Consider the following 18,321-nt stretch of genomic DNA (forward strand, 5'->3'; position numbering starts at 1 on the left):
ATTGCACTGACTCTATTCAGCATTTATGACATGCCTATTATCTAGAGTAGTGAACAGCATCTTGATTAACTCTATGCCTTTTGAAGGGGTGCTAGTGGAACAAATAACACAGCAAGTGTATGCTATTTCATCCGTAACACCAAAACTCTTCAGAACAGTAAAACGTAAGTATATTGTGGCAATCAGTAAGCGCTAGAAAGCTCAAAATGCTCTGAAACAGCCAAGTTATGTTATTTAACCCGTTTACTTTTATTTCTTTGATGCTATTTCTTCAAAGTTGGCGTAGCTTTGTCCAACAAATAAAGTATGTAGTCGAAGTCGATTTAAAGTGTTTTGTTTAGCAGGCGTTATGTTCACTTCACTAACAGCAACATTTGACAACCACGGACAATACGAGTCAAAATGCCTCAACCAACACAGGAAGACTGGAATTAAGAAGTGTTTAGCCTTGCAAATATTTGAAAACAGCCACCCTGGTATCAGAACAAACGTGTGAAAATTGTATGTAATAACGGCAAATCTGCATGATGTCAGTACAGATACTGAGTCAGCCCCCTTACAAACTCCGACATTAAAAGTACTAACCCCGAGTGCGCGGGTGTACACAACAGAGTGAAGCAGAGCCATAACAGATACTTTAAGAGTCAAATCTAGCAACAACTGCAGCGAACACCTGTGCAAACAAGGAGGGCGGCTAAGGGTTGAGACCTGTGGCAACGATTCAGAGATTGGGCTGAAGGCTAGAATATAGGGGCAGTATCTACGTCACTGAGGCAACGGGGCTCAGAGTAGGCTAGTCTAGAAATTAGGATGAGGGAAGGGTCAATTTTAGAGGCGTCAACCTCCCATCAAAATGTGGATTTTAAACTCCTTTTAAAATTGCAGTGGTGAAAGCTTCTGTAGGAGAAGATGATGTTACATAGCCTCGTTGAAGTTTATTGAAAATTATTTTTTTCCGAGCTACTGTTTGTTGTAGTTTTGTGGCAAGAATGTAAATTTTCCTAGCTGTGGTAACCGAAAGTTTCAATTCTATTAAGGATGTGGAGGCAAGGATAATGCTTTTCTCTCTTCGTTTTATTAATCATTTCATTAAATAGCAGCCATCAGAACACCCTGGGCACTGTTAACAATTTCCTCCAATCAATACACAGGACTGCATATAAAGTCCTATGCCTCTTTGAATTCTCCCTCTTTCTTCACGCAAAACAGGGGAGCACCGCAACTTCAGAAATCAGTCTTGGTCCCATCAACTGCTAGAAGGAAAGGAAGTCCAAGATTATCAGCACTGTACCACAATTCCAAATTTCTGTAATCAACAAATAATGACATGAAGAGACAAAATCACACTATAACACAATATTCAACAGCATGAGCAACAAATCAACTTACATCTGAATAACAGGATCACGGACTTGTAATAAAGTTAAACTAAAATACTTTCTTAAAAATTCAGGAGGGATCAGCCAAGCGCCTCTGCATTATTAATAGAAGTGAAAGCTTCCATTACGACAGCTAGGAAATGTTATATTCTATGTCAGAACTGGAGGCGAGGTTCATGCTAGTTCAAAGCGTATGGATCATAACTTGAGCCACTTCTACCACTGGTTTAATTTAAAACCGCTTAAGGTAGAATCTGAGGACTAGTCTGCTGCGTTCATAATGTTCTCCAGACGGGCTCCTATAGAAAAAGCCTTTGAGAGCATGTATTCTTTCATCAAATTTGCCCCAAACAGATGTGTGAATAACGGCTTCTCGCATCATCCACTGCACCTAGTGAATAATAGAGGGCGACAAAACCACCTTAAAAGGCTTGCCGAATGCAATAAGGAACCCTTTCTGAAGATGAGCTTTGAGGCGCTGTAAAGCGCCAAAATGCAGGGGACCTGGGAAAATTGCTAGAATAGAAGAGGAGAGAAGGCCGACCAGCCGGGTGATCTACCTCAGCGAGGTCCGGGATTTAACACATTTTTTATAATTCTTTTTATTGAAGAATCTCGACATAAAGCTACAATTTCCCAATGATCAGTAGAGGGAGTTACAGCGAAGTCAAATATGTATACATATAAAACAACATGATTAGTCGGATGTCACAGGGAGGGGAGATCTTCACCATCAGCATCTCGGGAAGGGTACAAATATCGCCACGTATGTATTCCAGGGGACCCAGATCTTAAACCATTTTCGGGGGCAACCTCGGGCCACATAAACGGTCTTCTCTCGTAACATACACCAGTCAAGGTCTTTCTCCCAATCTGCAACCGTGGGTGTACGCGAGGCTCCCCAGAGTTGTGCAATATGTCTCTGGGCAAGCATGCAGCCTAGTGTGACCCATTGCATGGAATAAGTGTTAAGATCAGTAAGTTCCCAGATGTTAAGAAGGCATCTGGGGGCCTCTGGCTTGATTTCTACCTCCAGTGTGTCGCTCATGATTACATGTATATTACACCAATACTCCTGGATCGACTCACAGTGCCATAGTATGTGAATGAATGTGCCTAATTGTGTGCATTCCTGCCTGCAAGAGCCGTCTATCAGCCCACCCACACGCATCAGCTGGGGACCAGTTATGTAGATTCTGGGAAGAATTTTGAGCTGCACCAATCTGAGTCGCGCCAGGAAAGACAGTTTTAGGGGAGGAGATCGCTGTCTGCCAATTTTCGTCATCCAGTTCTATTCCGTCCTCGGTCCATTTGTCCCGTAGTGTCCGCAGGGGGTCCTCCATATTGCTGATTAGCTTTCAATATGTTAGGGAAATGGCCTTTTCAGGCAGGTGACCGTCAAGTAGTCTGTCCTCGAATGGTGAGGCATCCAGCGGAGTTGTGAAACTGGACAATGCTGTTTGCAGAGCATGCCAGATTTGTAAGTACCTAAAAAACTCCAAATCCGCCAGTGCATATTGGGTCTGGAGGGTTTTGAAGGATTTCACTCCCTCGGTGCACCAAAGATCCTTAACATGGGAAAAACCAATTAGGTCCTATTTGTCAAACCCTTTGGTATTTCCTAAATATCCAAGTTCCTGTGAGTCCCATAGGGGTGTGGCAAGAGTAAACTTCTTGTACAAGCCCAGAGACTTAGTCGTAGAGTGCCAGATTTTGACTGTGTGGTTGGTGGGGCCAGTAAGTGGATATATGCCTGCTTTAGAATATATCACACAGGAATAAGTCCCATTAGGGAGAATCCAGCGATACAGAAGGAACCCCGGGTTGTCAGGGCGACCATAAGTGCAGTGATTTATGGCCGTGAGGTGCGCTGCCCAGCAGTATTTTTTAATGTCGGGCAAACTGATACCACCGTCGTACCAGCTGAGTGCGAGCTTCTTTAAGGCAATACGCAGCCTCCCCACACAGAGAAGGTCTTGCTGAAGCCCTTCGATTTCCCGAAAGTACGAGTTTGGAACAGGATCAGCTGAGTTCTGCAGGGCATATAAGAAACGGGGCAGAGACATCATTTTGAATAATGCTGCTTTGCCCAATAGCAAAAGTGGGAGTGATTTCCAGTTTGCTATATCACAACTTAGTTTCTTCAGGGGGGACCCAGGTTTCGGGCATATTTGACAGCGGGGTCAAGAGAGATGAAGATGCCCAAGTATTTGAAGCCTTCTGAGATTATTGGTATAGGGCAGGTTCGGGGTAAAGGAGGGGGGTTTCCTCAGAGGACATATACAAGCGATTTCTGCCAGTTAAAATGAAATCCAGAGTATCTACCAAAGGTGTCAAGGATATCAAAGACTGCAATCAGGGACCTAATGGGAGACGTGAGATACAGAAGAATATCGTCTGCATAGAGTGAGATACGATCCTCCCACCCCGCCGACCATTGCATACCACGGATCATTACATCGTTACGGATCCATGCTGCAAGAGGTTCGAGAACCAAGGCAAACAATAAAGGAGGGAGAGTACACCCCTGGCGGGTTCCCCGGCTACTTGCGAAGGGTTCTGATTTCTTGTTGTTCACTACTGTTTGAGCCATCGGCACAGTATACAATAGTCACACTCAGCGGCAGAAAGTAGGGCCAAATCCCAATTTAGTAAGTACAGAAAAGAGATAGGGCCATTCCAGTGTGTCAAAGGCCCTGGTGGCATCTAGCGAGACTAATAGCATCTTCGCGTATCGTCTGCACCCTACCCAGGACCCTGTGTAATCTACGCAAATTTAAAGCAGTGTTCCTTCTGGGCATGAATCCTGATTGGTCCGGGTGTACTAGGTCCCCTATAACCTTAATCAGCCTGTTGGCGAGCAGTTTAGCTAAGATTTTGGGTTCCGCATTTAATAAGGATATGGGACGATAGTAGGCACAGTCAGTTTTGGGCTTCCCTTCCTTGTGGATTGTAACAATAGTTGCAATTCTCTGGTCATATGGGAGTGATCCCTTCTTAAGGCTATCTTCGAACATGAACTTTAGGTAAGGGGCCAATTTATCTGGATGGAGCTTGTAAAGTTCGATAGGGATACCGTTCGGGCCCAGGGCTTTTCCAAAGTGCAAAGCTCTTATTGCAGTAGGTATTTTGTCACCGGTAAGGACACTATCCATAAATGTGTGGTCAGTGTCCGAGAGTTTTGGAAGAGAGATATCTTTGATGAGGTTGGAGAATTCCTCCTCAGGGTACGGTGCCACTGAGTTGTATACTGTGCGGAAGTGATCAGCTGTATCTTGTGGGTCAGTAACAGTGGACAAGTCTGCACCTCTAAGCTCCGGCACGAGTCTACTTGCCTGTTCCTTTTTATCCAACAAGGCAATTAGTTTACCAGCTTTATCGCCTCGGTCATATATACGACACAGCATGTCCTGTCCCATTAAGTTGGCACGGTCTGTGACCAGCGCCCGGTATTCGTCCTGGTGCAAGCGGAGTGTATGGAGGGCTTCAGGTGTGGTGTCTGAATTAACGTCTTATTCAAGGCAGTAGAGTTCTTGTTCCTTTTCAGAAATGTCCTGCACTCTGTCTTTCTTGGATCCCGCAATCAAGGAAATGGCCTGCCCCGGATCAATGTTTTGAAGGCTTCCCATAATGTTTGAGGGGACTTACCGGTGTGTTCATTCTTTAAGAAATAGTCGTCAATAGATTTATTTAGGTCTTTTCCTTTTTTTTTTTTTTTTTTTTTTTTTAGGTATACGTCACACTTGTGTGTGGTTTAAAACTATGAGGGCCCATAGAGGTAAATGGTCAGAGATACCTCTAGCATGGTGTCGAATTTCGTGTATGTCCCCTATTTGTGGAGCTGGGATCACTATATAATCAAGGTGGGAAAAACTATTGTGCACCCCAGAGTGGAAATTGTGTTGGATTTTGTCCGGGTTGTGTGCTCTCCACCCATCTACCAGCCCCATTGCCTCCAAAAAACTGGAGAAAGAGTGTGAAGCTTGGGGAATTGCACGAGGGGGGTACCTGTCCAGTGAACCAGATACTATTGAATTAAAGTTGCCGCTGAGTACGAGGTGCCCATCTGGTAATGTCAGCAGTACAGCACTAAGGTCTGTGAACGTCACAGCCTGCATCCCTAGAGGCGCATATATTGACATGACAGTGATCATGCTACCGGTTTCCAGCAGACCCTGGATATTTTTGGACTAAAGCAATTAGTGACCTCACCCACTCATTTAGCCGGACATACGTTGGATGGTATCTGCTCCAACCTTGACGCTCTGACCACCTCTGCCCCCATCCCACAAATCTGGACTGACCATAGTTTCATCCCCTTTGAAGTCCGTCAGTCTGAGCAAGCTAAATCATCAAAAATAAGACAACAACCCATTACTGATATAAATTGGAGAAAGGTGATTGACAGTATTAAGCCTGACTCTCCTTTATTGACGAGAGCACCCAAGTTGTCGGGGGACGCGTCTACGGACTCCCTTAACTTCCATGCCTGGATGGATCAAATTATTGCGGAAAATACCCCGCCTAAAGGTTGTCATGATAAGACCACAAGGAGGAAATTAAGTGTCCCTTAGTACTCACAGGCCTTAGCAGAGAGCCATTTGCTCTGTAGAAAAAAAGAAAGGAAATGGAGGAAAACATATGATGACTCAGCTAAAATCCTCTACGTACAACAGAGGAAATTATATCTGGCCAGTATTAAATCCGCTAGGAAAGATTACTATATTAAGGCCATCAATGATGCTCAACAGAAACAAAGCATGTTCTTTTCCTTTGTAAAATCTTTCACTCATCCCAAGGTTCTTCAGCCTGAAATCCCCCCCTCTGCAACTCTGTGCCATCAAATTGCTGACTTTTTTGAGGAAAAGATCGCACTCATCCAGAAGGAATTTCTTCCATCTACAGCCCCCTCGATCTTAGAGCCTCTAATGCGGGGAGTAAATAACCAACATACCTTGAGTGGTTTTCAACCAGTCTCCCTCCAACAGACTCGTAAAGCGATTCTGGCCTGTAAATCAGGAGCTTCGACAGACTCTTGTCCCCCCCGAATATTGCATCATTTAATTGATGTTGTCAATCCGAACATCAACGCAATTGTAAATGCGTCCTTAGATTCAGGAGAAGTCCCTCAAGAATGGAAAAAAGCTGTTGTCAAGCCTTTAATGAAAAAGCTTAATAAATCGACTACGGATTTGTCGAACATGCGCCCAATATCGCTCCTTCCAGTATTGGGAGTAATTACTGAACAGATGGTTTACTGTGAGTTGAAAGACTTTGTCGATGGGCATAATATTCTACATCCCCAACAGTCAGGTTTCCGTCCCAGACATTCGACCGTAACTGCCCTCATTGAACTTACAGATTCCATCAAGTTCCTACAGGATGAGGGAAGGAAAGCTGTCCTCATCCTGTTAGACCTCACGGCAGCGTTCGACACCATCTCCCACAACATCCTGATTAATAGGATGAGAGATATTGGTGTGACAGATACAGCTTTGGCATGGATAAAATCTTTCCTGACTAATAGGTCTCAAACTGTATCCCTGGGCCCTTACCTATCTAGCGAAAAAACTATTTCATCTGGCGTCCCTCAGGGGTCCATTTTGAGTCCATTACTTTTCAACATCTATATGGCCCCCCTAATAGCTGTGATAGAATCCCATGGGATCCTAGTCACGTCATACGCTGACGACACACAACTTGTCGTCTCGATTGACAAAAATGATATAGATGCTGAACAGAACTTTCCCCCCTTTTTGTAAATCGTTTTTGGCCACTATAGGTGTGGCAGGGTATACTCAGACATGAGTCCCTTTCTCACTGCTCCATCAGGATTCAAGCAAGCCGGGCCGAAGAAGGCTGAAATGCCAGAAACCGGTCCCCGGTAGCTTGTCTCCTTTCTGGTGAAGAATTGGCTTGGTAGTTTAGTCTGCCCTGTTCCCATGATGCACTGGGCCAGGGACAGACTGATTTGCATATAGCCAGGTTCTGAGCTGGGATGGGGCAGTGAGATAAATAACGGTGATGGATCAAGCCCTGATCTTTGGACTGGGTAAGAGTGGTCTGTTTAACTCAGACACTCTGTTCATCACCACCCCCCTTTTTGTAAATCGTTTTTGGCCACTATAGGTGTGGCAGGGTATACTCAGACATGAGTCCCTTTCTCACTGCTCCATCAGGATTCAAGCAAGCCGGGCCGAAGAAGGCTGAAATGCCAGAAACCGGTCCCCGGTAGCTTGTCTCCTTTCTGGTGAAGAATTGGCTTGGTAGTTTAGTCTGCCCTGTTCCCATGATGCACTGGGCCAGGGACAGACTGATTTGCATATAGCCAGGTTCTGAGCTGGGATGGGGCAGTGAGATAAATAACGGTGATGGATCAAGCCCTGATCTTTGGACTGGGTAAGAGTGGTCTGTTTAACTCAGACACTCTGTTCATCACCACCCCCCCCTTTTTGTAAATCGTTTTTGGCCACTATAGGTGTGGCAGGGTATACTCAGACATGAGTCCCTTTCTCACTGCTCCATCAGGATTCAAGCAAGCCGGGCCGAAGAAGGCTGAAATGCCAGAAACCGGTCCCCGGTAGCTTGTCTCCTTTCTGGTGAAGAATTGGCTTGGTAGTTTAGTCTGCCCTGTTCCCATGATGCACTGGGCCAGGGACAGACTGATTTGCATATAGCCAGGTTCTGAGCTGGGATGGGGCAGTGAGATAAATAACGGTGATGGATCAAGCCCTGATCTTTGGACTGGGTAAGAGTGGTCTGTTTAACTCAGACACTCTGTTCATCACCACCCCCCTTTTTGTAAATCGTTTTTGGCCACTATAGGTGTGGCAGGGTATACTCAGACATGAGTCCCTTTCTCACTGCTCCATCAGGATTCAAGCAAGCCGGGCCGAAGAAGGCTGAAATGCCAGAAACCGGTCCCCGGTAGCTTGTCTCCTTTCTGGTGAAGAATTGGCTTGGTAGTTTAGTCTGCCCTGTTCCCATGATGCACTGGGCCAGGGACAGACTGATTTGCATATAGCCAGGTTCTGAGCTGGGATGGGGCAGTGAGATAAATAACGGTGATGGATCAAGCCCTGATCTTTGGACTGGGTAAGAGTGGTCTGTTTAACTCAGACACTCTGTTCATCACCACCCCCCTTTTTGTAAATCGAACAGAACTTTCAGACATGCCTGAAGGAGGTTTTTCAGTGGATGAGTAATAACCACTTGAAATGCAACAGTAGTAAAACAGAAATCCTCCCGCTAGGTAAGGATCATCTATTCTGTCCTAAGGATTGGTGGCCAAATGATTCACTGGCTCCGCCAAGTTCAGTGGACTCTGCACGAAATTTGGGAGTCCAATTTGACTCGGCTCTATCCTTTGATGAGCACGTTAGGATTACAGCAGGATGCTGCTTTGGCCTAATCAAGTCACTCAAGAGGTTTTTCGACTTCCTGCCCATTGCGTCAATCAATCAATCAATCAATGACATTTATAAAGCGCACTACATACCCGTAGGGTCTCAAGGCGCTGGGGGTGGGGGGGTGCCGCTACTGCTCGAACAGCCAGGTCTTCAGCTTCTTCCTGAAGGAGAGGTGGTCTTGGGTCAGGCGCAGGTCGGTCGGGAGGGAGTTCCAGGTCTTGGCGGCCAGGTAGGAGAAGGACCTTCCTCCTGTAGTCGCTCTTCGGATGAGGGGGACGGCGGCGAGGGCGTGGTTGGCTGATCGGAGGTGGCGTTTGGGAGCGTAGAAGTTGATTCGGCTGTTGAGGTAGCTCGGGCCTTGGTCGTGTAGGGCTTTGTGTGCGTGGGTGAGGAGGCGGAAGGTGATTCTTTTGTTGACGGGGAGCCAGTGAAGGTCTCTCAGATGTCCGGAGATGTGGCTGGTTCGTGGGATGTCGAGGATGAGTCTGGCTGAGGCGTTCTGGATCCGCCGTCCAGAAAATCAGTCGTGGTAGCGTTAATACTATCACAGCTAGATTATTGCAATGGTCTGATGGCTGGAGTTAAAAGGTCCACATTGAGAAAATTGCAGAGCGTACAACACGCTGCTGCAAGATTAGTTCTCAAACTGCCAAGAAAATCCTCTGCTTCTGCGTCACTATAAACCCTACATTGGCTGCCCCTTCACAAGAGGATTCTATACAAGCTCTTATTGACTGCTTTCAGAGCTTTAAACATAGGTCCAAAGTACCTCGTTAAGTGTTTTTTTCGCTATGACCCATCACGTTGCCTGAGGTCCTCGGGAGGTAACCTAACAAGGATCCCGAGGTAAAAATACAAAACCAAGGGAGGCAAAACATTTACGGTCCTAGCATCAAGGGCGTGGAACATCATGCCTATAGATCTTAGACTGATTGACAAGGAGAGCATTTTCAGGAAACATCTTAAAACATGGATCTACCAGCTACCCGACAGTTTTGTAATGGCGGCAATCTAGAGCTCCACCCACTAATATACACATGCACAGCGCCAGGATGCCCCTTCCGGAGCGACAGGTTGCGCTTTACAAATACCCACATACAAATACAAATCGTTCGGCCCTACCAGGTGCCCGTAACCCAAATGTACCTACCTCGATCGTCTGCGTATGTGGAGGTAATTGCTAGAGGAAAGGACTTCTTTTGCATTATGCCTACCCCTCTAGAGTTAGAAGTAAATCCCGCATGTGATACCATGGAGTAACCCCATCTATGCATAGCTTTACACGTGTTGCCTATGAGGTGGGTTTCTTGGAGCAGTACCACATCCGGTGACAGCCTCTTGATATATTGCAACACAATACAATCTTATCTTTCAGTCCGTTAACATTCCAACTCAAAACTTTAAATTCTTTGTTGCGTTGTATCCCCATTGATAAGTAAAGAGATCACTATTGTAGGCATCACAGTTATGCAGTGTACAATCGAGATAACGTCGAAAACAACAATACAAGAAAAACAATCCCATCTAACAACCCCTGCTCTACTGCACTCCGGGCCCAAAACTGCCCATGATCCTTAAAATGCAGGGTGCCTGTCGGCCAACTAGATTACTAAAAAAGGAACGTGGGGGGAGGCTTAGTGCCCCAGTAATCCCCCTCCAACCATTACATTGTAGAGGTGCAGTACACAATGGATATCAAGTCTACAAAGGATAAGAGATTTCAATACTCCGGTGAGAAGTTCAGCATCTGCATGCTGCAACAGCCAGCGTCCGTAGCTCAAGTGGTGGAGGAAATAGGCAGTTCAGAGGCACCAACGCCCCTCTCCAGAGGATTCATCATCTGTGTTACTGATCGTCTGAGTCTTTCCGGTGATGCTCTCACGCTGTCCAGTCAGTCAGATGCCACCTCTGGAAGGTCGAAGAAGCGGGTTTTACCATTGATTTCGATACTGAGACGCGCAGGATAAAGCATGGCATACTTCAGTCCTTTTTCGCACACCCTTCGTTTGACATCTAGGACAGATTGTCGACGTATCTGCACCGCCCCGGTAAAATCAGGGAAGAAAGTAATTACAGAGTTGTCCAGGTGGATCGGGGGTGCAACTCTTTAAGCTTGCAGTATGGTATACCTGTCCATAGTGGAGTAACCGGGCCAGAATCTGGGGGAGGGGGGGTCTCCCGGCTTCGGGCGACCCCCTGGCACTCTATGTGCTCTCTCGATAACAAACCATTTGGATAGGCCCTTCGGTTGCAGCTTTGTTGAGATAAGGATTTCAATGAACAGGTCTGTGTCGGGCCCCTCCGATTTTTCCGGCACCCCAAGAACGCGGATGTTTTTGCGACGCAGACGCCCTTCATAGTCGTCCAGCTTGTCCTCCGTGTACTTACGGAATGCTTGAAGTTCTCGGGTCCCTGTTTGCAGTTACGAAGTGTCTTCCACCAGGCTGGCAGTGGTGAGCTCCAGCTGCTTGACCTTTTCTCGATATTTTGTGAGGTCTGCTCTGATCAGTGTCACATCCGAGGAGAGGGCGTCGATAGAAGTACGTACCCCCGTGATAGCTGCCATCAAGTGCTTTATGGTGGGCTCAGCGGGATCCTGTTCTGCGCTGCTCTTTTTTTTTTACATAGCGCAAACTTTTTTTTTTGTAAGACCTTTATTATGACAAAAGATGGTTACCCAGCCAGGAGCCTACAACCCGGGGGCCGGCTGCATTGATTTAAATAACACAGTGCAATAATGATTTTACACAGCCTTGTAGCCAGCAACACAAGGTCCGGCGGCGTAATGCATATAAATTAGGTCTTGTTTTCAATTTTTGTTGGTGTACAATAATAAACATAAGTTAACAACTCATAAACCAGTAAATGAGACCATCACATACTAGCAGTCAATTCCGTGAATTCTGAATGTACTATAATATGTCCATGTAGACAATGCCCATCGTCACCTGGACGTAGTGAGATATACCTTTACAAATTTGAATCAAGATATTAACTCATACATTTGCAGCAGCCTCCGACTTGCGCATATATTCAGTAAGGTAGCCTCAGAAATCTTTTTCATAACTACCATTGGATAGGAACTTTAATGGGGAACACCCTAGTGGAGGTCCGCTTGGGGCACAGCTCACCATCCAACTTAATGGATGTGGACGACTCTCAACGTTAGTTTAACCCAATCGAGATGTGACCGGATGCCCCAGACCCGCCCACACCCTTCACATGCATGATCATGGTCTGCAAGTAACATCTACATGGCATCATCACACAACATATCCACCTGTGAATAACAGTAGACGAGGACATTCATGCAAGTTTAACATCAGTACTCTTTAACTGTACCCACTGGTGCGCCGATCAGTGTAACCGACAGTACCCAGATAAGACAAACCTTCATCGCTGCTAATATCATTAATATCACATAATGTTTGAAGACAACAAAGTTTTTAACAAGGACCACAAAGCATGTGTGTACTTGGCGTTGAGTACTAGTTCATGTGTGGCGTTCCAGTAACAGTCTATGCAACGTGCTGATATGATCAACATTGCCAAATAGGGTGTACAAGAGCCAAAGTCATGGTGACAGTGCACACTGCAAAAACGGGGCAGGGTGAAAACCCTCCCAAGAATTAGGACTCACGGCCCAATCTAATGAGGGCCGCAACTGGCGAAAGCAGTATCGCACCTGCACCATTAGCGTTAATGAGTCGTAACAATCAACTCAATGTGCATGACGACTGGCATTGTCTTTCAGCACTTACTGTTAGTACTTCCAACTACTTGTGTACAGCAAAATGACGTAAGGTCCAATTGGTGGTAGCCTTGAAACTAGCCGCATCACTTCGGTGTTACATGCAGTAGCTTACCTTCTCCGAAGCCCATGCCGAGGCCCCGGTTCAGAGTACGCACCCTCCTGCCATAGAAACCACTGCACAGCCCTGTGTCAAAAAGCAAAGTTATTGGCAATGGGTCGCAGTCAGGGTGCTTTCTGACACTGAGACAATGGCATCTTATGTAAGGCGCCATACCCCTGACGGCAACACCCCCCTCAGCATGAAAGTGGAGATCCACCTCCGGGGCGTCCATTCTTATCTCACTCCTATGGAAGGCACATATCACATCGTGGATGCATTTAGTCCGATTCCAGTTGCTGACCATCTTGCGTGTTGGATTTGTTATGTTTCATTATTTTTTTCACGAACTCTTGCACAGCCTTGGGAGTTGCCACTATCAGAGCCTTGTCCTCCCACATCACACGCAGTCTGGCAGGGTATAACCTAGAATAGTTAACGTGGAGGTCTCGAAGCTTGGATTTTACCAATGTGAATTCCCTCCTCTCTTGCTGTACAGCAACGGTGTGGTCTGGGTAGAATTCCAGGGTATTTCCCTGGTGAGTGATGGTACCGTTCTCACATGCGAGCCTCAAGATGGTATCCCTGTCACGATAGTTCAGTATTCTTGCCACAATGGGGCGGGGCGCGGCGTCGCCCCAGGCGGCGGACAGGGTGTGAGGGACCTGTGCGCGCTCTCCACTACAAATATCTGCAATAGTGCGTCATCCCCAAATATATCCTTCCACAATTTCTCTATGTACTGCTCCATGCGCCCCGTGTTCGTCGTCTCCGGAAGGCCGTGATGCGTACATTGTTGCGTCTAGAACGAGCTTCCAATTCCTCCTCCTTCGCTTTTATCACCTCAAGAACAAGTTCCATGTTGGTGCATTTGGTGGTGATGGTATGGGACTCAACTTCAATTGCTGAAATTCGAGTCTGGGCCGTCTCTAACCTTTCCCCGTGCTTCTCCAGCTTGGCCGCCATGCCATCCACTCTACACGTCAAATTGTCCAGTTTGCCATTAATGTCTTGCAGGTTCGTCTGGATGGACAGTAGTATTTTCTCCATGTTGTTGCTGGGGGGTGAGTCGGCCGGAGCACCGCTTCCGGACATAGTCTGCGTGATCTTGGATGTCTTTTTGGTTTCAAATGATATCTTCTGCTGTTTGTCAGGTCTCACCATTGTTACTGACGGGAGTGCCGTCGGTGTTGCGTCTTGAGGGGTGGACCTGGTCCTTCTGGTTGACGTCGCCATCTTGACCCTCGTTATGGACTGTGATCATGGGAACTAGGGCCGTGTCTTGGATCTTGCACGCTCTAGTGAACTACCCTCGACTTGATGGATGGTGCTGTGCAAGTGATCCTGTCGTGGATCGAAGGTAGTGAGCCCAATGGTGCCAAGGCCGTAATTAGTGCATTGCCTAGGAGATCTTGAACACAGGAGCCCACTTTGCAGCTCAGTATAGACGCCTCCGGCGGTGCAGCCCCCACTTCGCGGCTTAGTAGGATCTCTAGTTGTGCCAGGAGTACTACAGCGGCATCGAGGGAAGAGCTCGGATGTTACTTGGACATGGCTGGCTCCGTGGGCACCATAGAAGCTGTTCGCGCCTTTTGCAGCATAGCCGATTATGCGCGGAGCGTTTTGTGTACAGACATTAAGTTTGCGTAAGTGCGCCACATCCTCTCATAGCGCACCCGGGATCCGAATCTCCACTCGCACTGCCATCTCGTTATAAGCGTCACACGGGCTCCGGGCAGAGTCTACCTTACTCGCCATTTTTCCGACCGCTGGGCGCCGCCATCTTGTCCGCATACAATCCCAGTAACAGAGCAGTTTAGCAACACAGTCAAAGCGGGCACTTCCAAAGGCCGGACACACACGTAACTCCTTCAGTCCATATGTGACAACTCATGTATACTTAGCGCTGGTGGTGTCAGTTAATCGTTGTACTCACTGCGCTGCCGGTTATCGCTACACGGATTGCGGCGCCGCGGCCGCCATTTTAGCCGCCGCGGGACCTCGCTGTTAAATGTTGATTTCACCAGTAAATGCTGCACTTTAGTTCACGGAGTTCAGGACATCATGATCCTGGTGGGCTCAGACGCCAGGGATGATCTTTTAATAGCTGCGTTGCGGGCTCCGGGGCGATCACAGACCAATTTGTTGTCGGTCGCCTGGCGGAGCTGCGGTATCACCCAGCCATTCCGCTGTGCGCCGCCTAGCGCCTCCTACATAGCGCAAACTTGACCGGAATCCGAATCGGGTATCAGAGCGCTTTACGTAGCACCAGTTATGTTACATAGGGAGATTGAGTGATTTGCCCAGAATTACAGGATGTCTAGCATCATTACCGAGACTCTAACCCAGTTGCCCAGGTCTGAGGTCGAGCGCCTTGGCCGTTGTCACCAACTCCCCTCCGCTCGGTCAAGTCTGCCTTAGGGAATGTGTAGCGATCAAGTCAACTTTGCTGCAATGTTTTGGGGCCCTTTGCGTTTGACATGGTGAGGATCCTTCCTGAGCTTATGGCCAGTTAAGTGCTAGCTGAGGTTATCACCGGGTATAGTCTGCCTCGCCACAGTACCTGTTAGGGACTATGAGGTATCGTCGGGCAATGGAAGGCGCCTAGAAAGTGTTGATTGATATACGGACTTTTGCAGCGATTGCTGTGGGAGTTATCCCATCCACAGACCACTCCAACTTATCAGGGTATAACTAATGCGATTGGCAGGGGATGTAGGCAGTGGTGATTGGCACCTCTATGTGAGCGAGGTCCAATTGCAGTGCCCCAGGTGCATGGGCTAAGGATGTGTTGAATAATGGAGGGAGGAGGGTCCGGGGGCATCCACCCTGGGGCCTCAGGCAGATAGGAACAGTGGCATTAAGATTCAGAGAAACACCTGCTCCAGCACCATCCCCTGCAAGTGTCTTCAAAGCTCTCCGAGCGATGGAAGGCTTCTATGTGCAGTCTCAGGGTCCGCCCCAAAGATGGGGGTGAAGGTCAGGAAGCTTAGTGATGCCCAGGAGGACGCCCACAGCTAGCCTGGACAGGCACTATAATTCCGAGGCCGTCACACGATGTCTACCCGCAGGGGGCCTACCAGCCCTTGCTGTATCCTTATCACGGCAGATACGATGTCAGGCCTCCGAGTTTTACACAGGAAGCCCCCAGGTGCTGCCCCACGCAAACGCTGGCTCTGAGGCAGGTTGAGGGCCCCAGTGCGCAATGCAGGTATGTCCTGGGCGTTAGCCCACACTGGGAAAGGGCCTCGGCAATGCGTTCCGTTGCATCAGACACAAGGGAGCCCGCTGCGGCAATGCGGCCACGCTCAGCACGATGCCGCCGATGGCGGACCAAAGCTCGCTCTCACGGCAGGGAAGTCCCGCTACACGGAGCTCAGCTCAAAGCCCGGTATCTTCGGACGAGTTCCTGGGGCCACTGTGCGAGGGGATCCGGGAGTGCACGGAGGTGTTTTGTGAAGCCTTGCGGGTATAAACAGTTGTCCCCCAGGAGTGGGGGAGGGGAGCACGCTGGCACCCTCGATGTCAAACACGGTCGGCTCTGCCACCAGAGGCCCCAGCTTCCCCTCGCCACAGGACCCAAAGCATCGATGCGGATATCTTCAGCCCGGGACCACCAATTCCGCTTAGGGCTGCACTATCAGGCGCCGCTACAACTCCGGTTGACGATTCTGCACCTTGAAGTCGGATATGGAGGGCTCCGGAGAAGCCCTAGCATGCGGCCATACTGGATTTTGCACAGCTCCTGGTGGATCACGGTCATCCTCAGAGAGGGAAGACTCAAGGTAGGTGTTGTGTAATCGATCATGAACCCTAGAAACGTCATCTTCAAGGAGGGGGTCAGAACCGACTTCTTGTCATTAATGACAAAACCCAGTCTCTTAAAGGGATTTACTGCTGTGCAAATTTGTTGGGCAAGCCTCACCAGTCATTCATCCAACTGCGGAATGTCATCCAGGCAGAATAGGAGACGAATACCCGAGCTCGCAGATTCTCCACCAAGGAGGACTTTGGATAAATGCTGAGAGGCTGAAGATGGTACAAAAGGGGGTGGTGATGGACGGAGCATCTGAATCAATCAAACACTCACACCCAGTTAAAAGATCTGGGTTTAATCCTTCACCGTTCTTTAGCCCACTCTGCCACCCCAGTTCAGACATGGCTATATGCAAATCAGTCTGACCCTGAGCCTCATGGGAACAGTCCATCCATGAACTGCCAAGCCATGTCTTCCCTGGACCGGAAACAAGCTTCCAAGGACCGGTTTCTGGCATTCTAGCCGTCTTCAGCCCGGCTTGCTTGAATCCAGTGGCAAAGTAAGCAAGGGACTCATGTCTGAGCATACTCTGCCACACTTATGGCGGCCAAAAGCGGTACAGCCTGAAGGGGAGTGTTGAGAACTCTAAGTCCTGCCCATGCCAGATGAAGATCGAGGAGTCACAAGACACCTCTGAGAAGGTGGATCCCTTCCATTTTGAAGTGGCGGTAAACTAACTACTCTTAAAACTTACAAAGGATTTATAACTGGATGCTGACCCCTGTCGTTTTTGATGACTACAACAATTTGCTTACAAACTTCCCCACTCCGTGATGAAGGGGGTCGCCAAATACTCCTCCTTGGGCCAGTGCACCAGCTCGCAGCAGACTGGATCCCCCAATTTTGGTTCCACTTTAATCAAAAGAGAGTGGCACCTAAATGGACAAAGTGCAATTCGCATTGCACAAAAAAATGAACACCTCCGGGGAAATGAAATTCCCTGTCAGTTTAGCCTCCTCTGCCATATCCAAAATCTTGGTAAGGAGCCCAATAACGTTCTGGAGATTATCTTGGGAAGAACACTAAAACCGGCCCAATCCTTTTCTTGGGGTCCTTGATGTAGTTTACTAGAAAGGTGGCCATTTTTGGATCAATCTCTGGTGTGAGGGCAACTTTGTCATCGAGATACGGTCAGGGACCCACTCACGGCAGGTGGCTTACTGATCTTTCTCTAGAGGTTTAAACAAATGGCCCCCCAAATAATTGCCGATCTTGTCCGTTGGAGCCCAATTCAACAAACTGGAATTAACTAGGTCATCAGGGTCCAACATGTCCTCTGCCAGATCAGCCCCTGAGGACTTGGATCTGAGATGGGGTACCAAGTCAGGGAAGGACCCACCTCCACAATAGCATCTCCATGGGACTCGTCCCCATTCGTGTTGACTGGGGAAGGAAGGGGGTAGACTGACAGAGGAGGGGAGGTAGGGGGAAAGAAGGGTGTAGAGCTGGGGAGATAGGGGGAACCTACTGGGTACTGGCGTGGGAGAAGATGATGCTAAGTTGGCTGTGGTGGACTGCGCCAGGAAAGCCCTCTTAAGCCTATCAAAGGCATTGTAATCCACACCTCCTCCGGTTTGTGCTTCTGTAACTAAGGGGCAATAGGGGGGAGGAGGCTCGGAATGCATGAACCTGGGGCCCCAGATGCATGGAACCAGGGTACGGGATCAGCGTGCATTGCTCTGTAATCTGCCTGCAAAGGCAATCCTCAAGAGGGGCTGTGGCTTCTGACACTGACCTGTAAATGGAGGAGTCAACAGCTTCACAAAAATACTGGCCCCAAGGGAGGAAGGATAGCGCTTCCTCCTCCATGTAATCATTTTCAGAGGATTGCATGTTGCCCTGCTGGGGCTACTGCCACCCTACTT

General features: G+C 48.2%; 1 protein-coding gene across 3 annotated transcripts in view; it reads right to left on the bottom strand.

Annotated features, from left to right (window-relative positions):
- Positions 1-18,321, bottom strand: part of ATAD2B (ATPase family AAA domain containing 2B) — a 945,800-nt gene that overhangs the window by 419,428 nt on the left and 508,051 nt on the right. The window lies entirely within an intron of this gene.

Source organism: Lissotriton vulgaris, chromosome 6, assembly GCF_964263255.1.
Source record: "Lissotriton vulgaris chromosome 6, aLisVul1.2, whole genome shotgun sequence".
In the NCBI taxonomy this organism is placed as follows: domain Eukaryota; kingdom Metazoa; phylum Chordata; class Amphibia; order Caudata; family Salamandridae; genus Lissotriton; species Lissotriton vulgaris.